At 41.4% G+C, this 12,774-nt stretch overlaps 1 protein-coding gene across 5 annotated transcripts in view; it reads left to right on the plus strand.

Annotated features, from left to right (window-relative positions):
* fibcd1b (fibrinogen C domain containing 1b) overlaps window positions 1-12,774 on the plus strand; it is a 108,004-nt gene that overhangs the window by 15,400 nt on the left and 79,830 nt on the right. The window contains exon 1 of one of the 5 annotated variants that reach the window (XM_071466321.1): window positions 11,164-11,362. The exons of the other annotated variants lie outside the window; for them this stretch is intronic. The gene's annotated coding sequence lies outside the window, so the exon portion shown is untranslated. Of the gene's footprint in view, window positions 1-11,163; window positions 11,363-12,774 lie in introns of those variants that run through there. 5 annotated transcript variants of the gene reach the window in all.

The raw sequence follows: 12,774 nt of genomic DNA on the forward strand, positions 1-12,774 counted from the left end.
ATTCTGCAGGCATTTGTCAGGGGACGAGCTTGTGGTACATTTCTTGTCATTTACCAGGCCTGACAGGTGTCAGAAGATGTGTGGCTTCCTGTCTCGTGCTTGTGTTTATTACACGGCTCAGTCTGAGTCATTTGTGTGGTGGCACTTTGAACCGGGCCTGTGCTTTAGTGCACTGTGAGGTATAATTACATTAGTATCGATTAACACCGGGCTGCAGTTTAATTTTTCATACACTACAGTTGGCTGATTTTCATGTAACCTTTATACTGGTGAGATGGAGCTGATCGGTGACTGTGGAGGAGACGACGAACATTTTGCCCACTGCCCACGAGCTGCTTTGCCTCTTTTTAATAACCACTTAAAGGTCATGTGAATAGCAAATACATCAGCCCCGGGTTGAGGATCATGTGTCCTGTTACATCCAAATCTCTGTCTCCGATCCCCAGGACTGAAAAAGAATCCGTGCAAGGAGAATGATATCTGATGAGATGCATTTAGATCCTCGTTTTCTCATGTCAAATCTGAATGACTAAATGAAGCTCTGATATGCTGAGTGGTAAGCCTGGAGGATGAAAAGGCAAAATATGTCCCATAACCCCAACACTCACTCCGCATCAGACAGCACTGGGGGATGTTGGATGAGATGAGAGGTTGTGGGAAATGGGTATGGCTAATGCTGCTATCTGTCCCTCTCCTCCCTACATGTATCTGTCTCCTTCCTCTGTACTTGTTACATTGCTATCACACACAGACACACATAAATACTCTGCCTGTCTGTGTGTGTCAGCCCCCCCCCCGTGTAATCTTGAGCAGCAACACTGAACCTTTATCTCCAGCCTTGTGCTATTGACACAGTCATTTCAGACCCAGTGGCAAGGGATTGGGTAATAGAGATCTCTTGTGCTCTCTTGTTTGTTTTGATATTACAAAACATGCTCCACTATTTGTATAGTAACTCTACAAATTTGATCTGTTGCTTGAGGTGTGCTGTCATCTGTGCCCTTTCATAACAGATGAAGGCCAGTTAGAGGAAAATGGAGATTTAAGTGCGACTTAAAATCAGCCATGAAATGTAATTCACTGGAATGAAAGCAGCAGAGACTGAGGCTACATGCCAGAAATGTGTTTAATATGTGTGTTTAAAAAAAAAAGAAAAAAAAAAAAAAGAAACAAACAAAATGGCTACTATGTGTTACAGCACTGAATGGATACAGTGATAGACTTTCATCTAAAATATCTGTAAGAAAGAAAAATAAGTTAAATCAAGGTTGCTGTCCAACATTATTGCTTTAGCAACCTGAGGGAAATTCAACTGAAGGCTATGAGAAAAATGAAATTGAAATTTTTTATAATAAAACTTTTTTTGCTCAGGAAAAAAAAATGTGATTCCACATAAAAAACACAAAAAACAAGGCATATGCTGTAAAAACCACTAACATTGATTTTTTTTTTTGTTTTTTTTTTTTTGAGGGGGATGCCAGCTAGATTTCTTATTGGGCTGTTTGCCGTATCTGTTTCCATGGTATCATTTTTAAATCAGCCATGAACTGGGTGTAAGCAATTTGTTTTTTGTCTCAATTTATTGTTACACTCGTATCACATCTATATGGTGTATGTGTTTGTATCGCTCTCCTCTTCACCACATGAGAACCATACACACACACACACACACACACACACACACACATACACACACACACACACACACAAACACATACACAGTATAACTGAGGAGTCAGTTAGGCCCAGTGGGGTTGCCCACTCGGGTAGAAGGTAATCAATAACACACTGAGAAGTCTAAAATTCCAAAGTACTGAAAGGATGGTTTGTGTATGAGCAGACTACCATAGCATACAGCTGCCAGCTCATACATTAAATTACACATGCACATGCACTGAATTAAAGATATTTTATAGACAATTTGTTGAATTTTTATACCCCAAGCTTCACTTTAGAACCATGGACCAACACAAACACATCAAAGCCACACAATCAATCAATAATTCAGCAAATCACCTAACTGCAGTCAGGATGTTTATGTATCTCCAGAACATCAGACACAGAGGTGTAAAGAGGAGGAAGTTTCGCCTTGACAGCACACACGCTGTGGGTCCACATCTATCAACAACACACTCAAGAAACACAAGTCAAGAAATTATATCAGGCTTGTATGACAGCTACGGCACACACACACACACACACACACACACACACACACACACACACACACAAATACACACACAGAGACACACAAACACCTCTGTCAGGTTTGATCAATCTGCATTAACTTACTTTAATACATCTCCCTCCCACATGTGGTAACTGTGGTCCAGGCAGAACCTAGAGGGATTGATCATCCTTCATGCACACATGTTCCTGCATACTGTCGTGTAATTACAGCTGAACAGCTTGTGGAAAACAGCTCGTTGTTGTTGAGGACTTCCCCCAAGCAAAGCTCTGTCAGTGGTCGAAAAGACCAGAAAACCGCAGAAAATTGAACTGTTCAATTTTCCTATAGAAACTAAGCAAATACTGCCCTGACAGTGAGTGTTTTTTTTTATACCAGGCTGAGGACACACAAAATGTTCCCACACCGCTTCACAGCTCTAAATCCTGGAGGTCCAGATTTATAGATTTGTATTGCTTTTTTTATGAACAGTAAAATGCACAGGTCATTCTTTATATTTTCATACATCTAAAATTATAAAGGCTGTTGTTTCTTCTTCTTAAAAACCATATTTGGCAGTGTGTAAATTTGCAGACATCAGACACTGGCATGCAGAGAGGGATCGTATTTACCAGACAACAGTTGTTATTACCAGCTGCGACAGTGGGGCTGGTATTTGCTTCCCCTCAGAAGGCAGAGGCAGTTCTCAGTAGTTTGGCAGTTGTGATACTGCAAGATGCAGTCGTGAAACTTCACAGGTGTGGAGCTGACATCCAAATGAAGGCGGAGTTTGAAGACAGGTGAGGTCTGACCCATGAGCACTGAGTAGTTATGCAACAATGTAGTAATGACTACCGAGTACTCATGGGTCAGAACATCAACATGTTGGATGGCTGTGATGGACATGTGTGATCCTACTGCAAGATGGTCTCTACTTTCATTTTTGTTGTTTTTTTGTTATGTAAATAATTAATGTTAATTAACTATAACCGAGAAGACTTTCAGTTCTCATTATAGCCGATGATATCAACAGCTGCCAGCTTTGACTTGCTGCAGCTTGTTAAGCTGTTGGTACGTATGTTATAATTAAAATGTAAGCTCTTGTGATTTGAAAATTGAAACCTTTCAAATTGAGATTTTGATTAATTGTTCAGCCCAAGTAATTACTGCTGGATTTTGTTTAACTATAAGCTGATACATGTTAGGCTTGTGTTTCTTAAACTTTAGACTTTACAAGTATGTAAGACACCTGTCTTACTGCTAACTGCTAAGCACCGCTAACATTTGGAATGGCTTTTCAATCACAGTATAATAGTTGAGAGGTGGAAGCTGTGACTGTGTGAGATGCGGGCTGTCTGGTTTCGTGGATACCCTTGTCGAACTAATGAACCTGCTGAGCTGGCTGGAGGTATAGGAGGCAGTGTGGACTGAGACAGAGCAGAGAGAGAGTTCCCTGGTTCACTGGGCCTGTGATTTCCCTGTGGGGGGTCCTGCTATGGCAGCAGAGCAACTCTAACAACTTCAGATTCTGTCTCCCCCGCTCTGGGTGGCATCAAGGAAACAACCACCAGCGAAAGTTTCTAAGCCCCTGAAGTGCTTCATCCATTTGTCAGGTCACATACCTAAACGTGCAGCTGGCAGATGCACTGATATGTACAAATTCTCTAGTAAGACGAGCACAGAATTGTAATGTTTTTCCCTCTATGTTCTGTATATTTCTCAGTTATTTTATGCATGGGAGTCTTTGTCTGTACAGGGGGGGGGGGTTACTCAGTTTATCGAGACAGAAACAGTCCCTCAGTGTCATTGATGTCACTTTGCTGCTGCTCCTCACAACAACGCAGCCTTTATATTGGCATGCTATGTGTTGAATTTCAAAGCTTTAATCCTTCACTGTGTTTTTCATCTTCAGCGGGCGTGTTTTTCTCACACACAGATGCTCTTTTAATTCCTCCTCTTTAGATCCTTCTTATCAATATCATCTTTTCAGCTCCGGACACATACGTGTATATACATAAGCTTTGTATGGGTGGATGTGCCCATTGCTTTAGCATCGTTGAATTGTGGGATCAAAACCTAAGTGGTTTACAGAAGTGTGGGCCTTTTGTTAGAATGAAGGTATGAATGTGTGAGAGGAGTGTGTGTGTGTGTGTGTGTGTGTGTGTGTTGGTGGATCAAAGCGGTAACGAGCCATTACTGTCAAGTCGTTACGTAAGTGAAGAGTGCTTTTACATAGAGAATGATTTAGTGCCTTAATGGAGCGGCGTGTTATTTTGTTTAGGTTTCCTTCTGCAGTCAGATGGAGCCATTTTGTGTCACGTGCGTGTACACCAGCCTAATGAAGCTGGGGCGTCACTTTTAGTCTGAAGGTTCCAAATGAAAAGCCGCGGTCCCATGTGCTCTTGGCCTTGCACATCCTCTATCCGCCTTTTGTTATCAGACCCTCTCTCTCTTCAGTGTCTCGCTCTCATTTTCCTCCCATTCTGTCTCTCTTGCCGACATGAAGGGACTGGGTATTTCAATATCAGTTTTCTGGAGCTACAAGGTGGCCAGGAGAGGCCTTGAGAGAAAACGAGGCAGAGGCTAGAAAACAGTCAAAAAAAAAGCCAAAAGAATAAAAATAAAGGCCAGAGTAGAGGAACAAAAGAATAACCCGGAGTGGAGCAGAAAAGACACAGGAGGGTTGGAAAGTATGAATCACAGTGGGTCTCAGATCAGCATCGAGCAGACACCAGGCAAGCTGGGGGCACATGTACCTTTTACAAGATGACGCAGATATATTCCAGCTGCTCAAAATCCCACATACCTTCAACAAAGGATTGTTATCAGATATACCACACATTGCAGTTGGAGGAAACAGTCTTTTTCCACAGTTGACTCTTGGATCAGTTACAAGCCTCGTCACAGCAGCCCCAGAGCATCACCACGGGCTCGCTCACATCCAAAACAACAGCTGCAATAGAGAGTAATTGTAACTAATTGATACGTGATTCTTGGTAATTGTGTTGATTTTGTGTGCTACACGCGTTTTAGGTTTAGTGCGCCTTCATGTGTGAGAATGTATGTATATATACACACACACACACACACACACACACACACACACACACACACACACACACACCACACACCACATATATGTGTGGACGAACATTGTATAGATTACACACTGTTGGTTTCCTTCCGTGTCTTTGTGTCTTTGAATTAATGTGAAGAAAGTAAAGATGAGTAGGGAACATTAGGAAGGGACTGCAGGGCAAGGTTATACTCTACCCCCCAGAGCATGTATTGACAGATGTGTCAGCAAGCTGACCTGATGGGCAGGGTTTCACAGCAGAAGAGCTAAAAGTGTGAGAGAGGGAGAAAGCGAGGGAGAGAGGGAGAGTAGGCAGGGTAAAGCATTCGATTTCCATCTGCAGGATATAGCCCCTCGTGCATGTTTGTGTGTGTGCGTGCGTGCGTGTGTGTGTGTGTGATATCTGTTCAAGAATACAGAGTCATGAAGGTGAAAAAAAGAACACTCAGGGGGAAGATAAATGCTCATATTCCCCCAACTGTTTTATTCTGGAAGACTGTAATATCGCCATTCTGCAATTTATAATTCACTTCGCTGCTAAATCGTCATTAAAAATGCATTGGAAATCACCTGTGAGACAGAGGAGGGGGTGCGCCCAGCTGGGGAAAAAGAGTTGGGTGGAAATGAGGTATAGTGGTGGAGTGAGAGATGAGAGAGACATGTGTTACACAGTTCAGTCATCTTGATGGACAACCAGCCAGACCCATTCCACTGACTGATTGGGCACCATCTCCATATCTCCAACGAGGAGTGTCCAATATCCTCCTGGCGACTTCAGTCAAGCGTTAAAGAGCGCCACTCGTGGGACACTAGAGTCTTGATCAAATAGAGACGTGAGATTAGGGGCCTGGTTTAAGGGAACATATTTCCCACAACATAATTGTTTTTTTTTTCCCCCATCTTTTTGTTCCCTGGTCTCATCATTAATCAACGCTCACAAATACTCTGATGCATGCAAGAGCGTAAGTACAACAAATCACCTACACAACGCAATGCGGGCGTGGTTCCCTTTTGTGACGGGCTATGTGTCTGACTAAGAATGCGGACTGAACAGTAAATAATAAGAGAATTAATTAGACTGTGAAAATCCAGTGAATAATTTATGATGAATGGAGAAGTTTAATCAAGCAATCAATCTGCTCCGGCCACTGGATCTGGAGCAGAAGAACATTATGGGACGGAGGGCAGGGGTGGGGGAGGAAGCGACGGCAGCTTTAACGCAACATAAACCAGTTAAACGCACAATCACGCTGACAACTGCTGGAATAAAGAGAATGCCTGGGAGCGAGCCACGGCTGATTGTTAAAATAGTGATGCTAGTGTGTGGCATCTGTTCTGCTGATAGTGTACAGAGGGCCTTTTTATTTAGGTGTTAAGGCGCCTGTGATTGAGCTGCGTCGCTCTCTAACTATCTCATACCTGCAAGTGTCTCCAAATTCACATTATTGGTTCTCCTCTCAGCCAAATGGAGTAATTTCAGCTGAAAACAGGCTTCATATATTTACCTGCTAATGACTTGCTTAAGCTAACAGAGGAAGCATTATAGCATGATTATGGGCCGGGCAACATCAGGTGTCTGAAGGTTAACAACAACATTAATTGACTAAAAGGACGGAGGCTGAGGAGTCCACGCTGCCCCTAACAAGAAATATTCTCGACCAGTGAAATGTGCCAGAAGAACCCAGTGACTGGATGAAGAACCCAATGGCTGAACATGAAAGGTGAATAGATACCCCACACCAAAAGTCTAACTCTCTAAAGTTATGAAACATATTTTCAGTATGACCTGATACCATGTTCACTCACCTGAAACTGAAATGATTTTTTTGTGATCAGCAGACAGAGAAGAAAACGTAATGAAAGAAGTTAGGTGACACAATGAGAAAAGCCTTAGGAGTGAGGACAGTTTTAGGAGAGAGATTAAAAAAATAATGATGCATGAAAAAATCTCCAAAACTAGACAGAGAGGGAAGCACAAAGAGATGCAGAGATGTATTTATTGCAGCTATCCTATTAAACAGTTATGACAAACTCATGGCTAATATATTAACAGACTTATCCACCAACATCCATTATTTATTCATCATCAAAAATTCAATCTGGCAGACTGTGTGCCATTATTCAGATGTGCTGGGGGAAAGTGGCACATTTGAATAAATGAGGGATTGTAGGGCTCACTCCCATGGCTTGTTGTTATTCCAAAACCCTCCCTTTAAATGATTCAAACATCAAATCAATCAAAAAAATGTGGGAGAGGGATTGATGGTGAAAAAAAAAAAATCCCCTCCCTAGCTCACATAGCTGGAATTTATTATATCTTTGGAAGAAACATTTTATTGTTCTTGACCCATTTAAAGAAAAAAAAAATGTCCAGCTTATCAAAACTGTTGGAAGTGGCTCAGTCGTACACCATCTGGCTTGTGTTTTTCATTAGCAGAGAAAGAAAACATTATGTTTTCTGCACATTTTAACTTGCATCTCATTTCAGTGCAGCTTCTGAGCCTCTCTTATGGCTGCACAAGCGCATATTTACTATATTTGGTTTGTCTTGTTTCCTCTGGTGAAATTCTGCACCTCTCTGCAATACCTGAGTCTGAATGAGATTGGATATGGAAATGTAGAGTACTGCGGACCAGTAGTTTCTGCTGATGTTGTGGAACTTGGCAGCTTGGAGAACAGGACATATTCCTCAGAGAAACAAACACTCACGCGCACACAGACACTTCTGCGCACACAGATACATAAAAAAAAAAACCCAGACACATACTCTTCAGTTAATGTAATACATTACAGAAGAGGCAACCACAATAAAACATACACATCTGAAGTGTGGGAGAGATAGTTGAAAATGTCTGTTGCACAAAAAGTATTGGAGGAGGATGCACTGTAAAATATAGAGGCAACAGTTTAACTTAATAGATGTATTTCACATCTGTAGCTGTAAATGAATATATTACTAAGTGCTATTCTCTAATCTTCCTAATGCTGTGTACTATGTCAATCCTAATGCTAGTGCTTTGTGCATATACTGTTTATTGTGTTCACTAAGTTAAGTGTGTTAGCATACCAACATTTGCTAATTAGCACTCAACACAAAGTACAGCTGAGGCTGAGATTTCAGACTGTAAATGGGTTTGCAGTTTCTTTAATGGGATACCAACGCAGATTTCCTTAATGACATTTTGTCTGACTTAGCTCGAAGTTGATGCAGGTGGTGGACACAGTGGCAACATTATTCATTCTAATACCACATCCATATAGACAACAGTGAGAATAGCTGTCAGACCTTTAATGTTAATTAACTGCCCAGACACTGCAGTGTTCAGTCACTTGTGCTGTAATTGGATCTGCAATACCATACAACACAATACATTACAAATGGTCAAAAACAGAGGCTCAAATCTCTCAATCTCTCAAATCTCTATAACCTTTAGAAAGAATTGACAATATTTGAAGACTAGGTGGCCAGCTTTGTGCACTCTTTTATAAATATCTCAATCCCAAGAATTCTGTCTAAGATCTCCATCCTAGGCAGTATCTTAAATGAGCTATTTGTTTTGCTCTTGCTACATAGCCAATGTTAGTATTAACAGCTGTTTATTTACCATTGTTGCCAAGAGCTTCAGCCATGGTTGCATTTATCGGACAATATGTACTCTGAGCAGCGCTACTTCCTCAGAGTGCTACAGTGACTCTGTATCGGAAAATGATGCAACAGTCCAGCTGGACTGAAGCTAGATGATGAGCATGTTAACTTCAGCAGAAGAAAAGAAGTGATAAATATAGATGCAAAACACGAGTGAGCATTGACGTTGCTTTCCACCGCTGAAGTCAGCTGTTGGTGAGTAAAGGAATGAAGTTTGATGCCGAACTTGCAACATTCCTTCAAGACTGGTAAGTAGACAGCTGTTAATGCTAATGTTGGCTATGTAGCAATAGCAAAACTTACAAATTAATCCATTGAGGGGGTGAAAGTAAAAGCAAGAGTGTCTATCATTTTAGAAAACTGAGACAGTCTGTCTAGTTCCAGTATTTCCTGTTTGCTGATACAGTACTTGTTCAAGGTATCAGATTAAAACTTGAGCAGTCTAGAAATGCATAAATTCCATGAAATGGGCTAAAATATGCTATATAAAAACTATACAAAATGATGAATTTTTAATATAAATACACATACAAAATTGTGTACATGGCCATTATAAGCAAGGTTGGAGGATGATGGACAGAATTAATGGCTCTCAGACCAACAGTTTACCCAGTTTTGTTCCACAGAGGGGGAGAAAAGGTTGTCAGTAGCATGGCAGTATTATAGTAATAATCTCAGTGTTACAATTTATGGATGTCATCATAAATACAGTTTAACCTCAATCACGGGAAGATTAATAAATCATAGCAGGCTATGTCAGTGGGAATTCCCATTTATCGCTAGCATTAATTCATGCTGCTATCACCCGTCTCTGCATTCTTGTGATTTTTGAATCTGTTTTGGCTGGTCAGACATTATGTAAAATGAATATACACAAACCATAGCTTGAAAGGTTATGCCTCACTTTCATCTTTATTTTGCATTGGAAGTCCTAAATGGACATTTCCTGGCAAAGTTGCCAGATAATGGTGTACTTGTAGTTCCAGTCTGAGATAGTCTGTTGTAAAAGCTCTCATAGAGCCTGTCAGCACTGTACAGTGTCTCAGCCATTTGTCTGCCACCTTTAGTCAAATCTTCCTTACGGATGCAATGACTAATAGATGAAGTTTGAAAGAGATGGGAATGGACTACAGAGAGTGTGAGAGAACTTATTTGAAAAAAGAAAGAAAAAAAACAAGTCGTAAGTCCAGAGTGGAGAGATGTAGGGCTCACAGAAACATACAGAGAAAAGTGAAAAATAAAACTGGGGATGTCTCAGATTTTTACAACAAGATTGAATTTGTGACTAGACAGGAACAATAAATGTCACATAATCACTGACAAACTGTTCTTTCGCTTGTTTTGGTTCATACTGTGTCTTTCTTTAATCCTCCCCGCATGTTAAACTTATGCTCTCTCTCTCTCAGCCTCTCTCACTGTGGGGAATGGAATCTGGCTGGCTCCTCACAGGCTTCCATAATGTGCTAACATAAGAAATCAATCAGACTCACACTCTTTCTACAGCCCCTCAGCTCACACTGATTTATTGTAAATGTGTTAAAGATGAAGAGAGAAACTCTTTAGCACTGTGGGGCAGGGTGGTCAGGGGGAGTAGATGTAAGGAGAGACGGATGATGGGATGATGACAGGGTTAGGATGAAAGGTGAGGGGGAGGAGCAGGCGAAGAGGAGGGATCTATGGTCCGCTGACCTTTGTTTTGATAGGCCAACACTCACCTCTGGGTCAACGCCCTGTCTGTCATCGGCTGGCCTGGTTGAGAAAATGATGATAATGTATTTTATATTTTAGAGGGCTGTGGTGTGTTTGCTGTGGGCTGCGGTTTTCCAGTGTGTTGGGCATGACAGCTGCTGTCAGCTCGTAGCGCGATGGGTCAGGGGTCACAGAGATGGTGTTGGCTTAGTTTCCCACCAGACACTATCAGTAAAGCAACCTGGCAAACTTACAGACAACTGCAACACTGCATGTTTGCTTTTTAACTTTCCCATCTTGTGTGTTGATACTTCTGCAAAGATTATTTGTTTTACAAAATGTGTGAGTCACCTTCGTATTATAATCTACTTAAAACTTTGACTTGACTCAACGCTGGGCATTTTTCAAATGTGCCCCTGATTCATGAGTATCACTGTTGAGATGCGGCATCTATTTAAAAATGTCAGCTGTTTTCTAAACAAAATTATTACCACATTAAAATGGTAATTTGTATGTAATGCATTTTGTAATGGCTTTTTGACTGTTGTTACTGATTTCAGTCACTTTCAATCTCTACGTTTTTTTTTAAAACTCAAAACAAATTATCTTGCCGTTGCCACTCAATTATGATTCAGAGCAATTTCATATTTCATGCTCACACAGCTCAGGGGGGATATCTGGAGGGATGCCTCACCAGTAAATATTGTTTCCTATTTTATACATCTCTAGAGTGAAAAGCTTGTTTTATCCGTTTTGGAAAAGATGACTGCCAGAGCGGGAGAAAGTAAGTAAGAGCTCAGTAGTAGCTTGGCGTACTCATATCATGGACGTACACTTAGAGACACCAAAAGGGGGCTGATGGAGAGGAGGATTGAAGTGGATTACTGAGGTAGGACAGCACTTGCGCGCGAGAGAATGAAATCTTATTTTTATATTAGGCTTTCATAAAATACACAAGCAGGAAAACATACGTCTGTCCGTGGCCATATGCAGCTCAGCAGGGTGGCGGATGCCGCCCACTCTCTGCGGGGGCTGCGAGGCTGATTGAAGGGGTTAAAGAGGAGATTAAAGTGATAATGTACATCTCTAATCCCCAGCACTTTAAGAGGGCAAAGAGGCGAAACCGCCTCCAACCACAGAGCTGGACATGAGGAGGGTGCATCAATGGCCATCAGGGTCAGCCATCACCATGGCAACAGATTATTCAGAATAATTATCTGCCATATGTGCCTTGTCACAATTAGAAGTTGGCTGTGAGCTGGGTCACAGGTCAAATGCTGATCAGAGTATTGGGGTGGTGACGAACACTGTTTATTAGAATAAAGTGCAGCTTGCTTATCACATCTGTCACATGAACTGCAGTCACACAGCTTCTCTCGGCTTCTTAGCAGAGATCTGATGCTACCAGCTACATCACTTTGTTGCGGTGGCTTCCTCTAAATGTCATTGCATGCTGTGCATACTCAGCCTTCAAAAGCCTTTTTTTCCCCAATAACAGATCTTACAAAATGAAAATCTGGAAATGAATAAAATAGATTTATGATTTCAATCAGAATACCAAGCTTCTTGAATCGACTTTCTTTTGGCTGAGTAGCAAGGAAAGGAAATGACTGTGTGAGGAGAGTGCGCAAATGTGAACTGACAGAGGCTCAGGGAGAAAAAAAAAAGAAAAACTTTTGTGGTTTGTTCTCACGACCAACCCTTCCATTAGGAGTCCAGACATTTTAACTCATCACTGCAGTTCTCCCACAGGAGTTATACAGAGAATGGCTCATTTCCCATAAAGCCATGTTCACACTAGTACCCTGAGAAAAGCAGCAACAAGGTGCAAAGTGGTTTATCCATTATAGTGGATCAGTTATTCTGTCACTGTGGCTCATGTGAGAAAGTCATTTGGATTGAGATACCCTGCTATGCTGTTTACCGACCTGTAAATCAGAAATGCCTTTACCAACTTTCAAAATTAATAGAGAAATGTTATTCGTCCGAGTAATATCAAGTACAACAGCTGTGATTGCTGCTTCTTCTGCTTTGTCTTACTATTTACTAATTTTCTTCGCGTAGGCACATGGAGCAGTCTGCAACAAAACATCCTCAAGTCACCCGTGGAAATCTTTATTCAGATGGAGTCTCTCCATCTAATTGTGGATTTGGTATGAAATAGTTCGAGGACCCCTTAGGGAAGTGCGAAACGTG

The sequence above is a fragment of the Trachinotus anak genome, unplaced genomic scaffold (assembly GCF_046630095.1).
Source record: "Trachinotus anak isolate AG129_WGS33_773 ecotype Australia unplaced genomic scaffold, CSIRO_AGI_Tana_v1 ptg000028l, whole genome shotgun sequence".
NCBI lineage: Eukaryota > Metazoa > Chordata > Actinopteri > Carangiformes > Carangidae > Trachinotus > Trachinotus anak.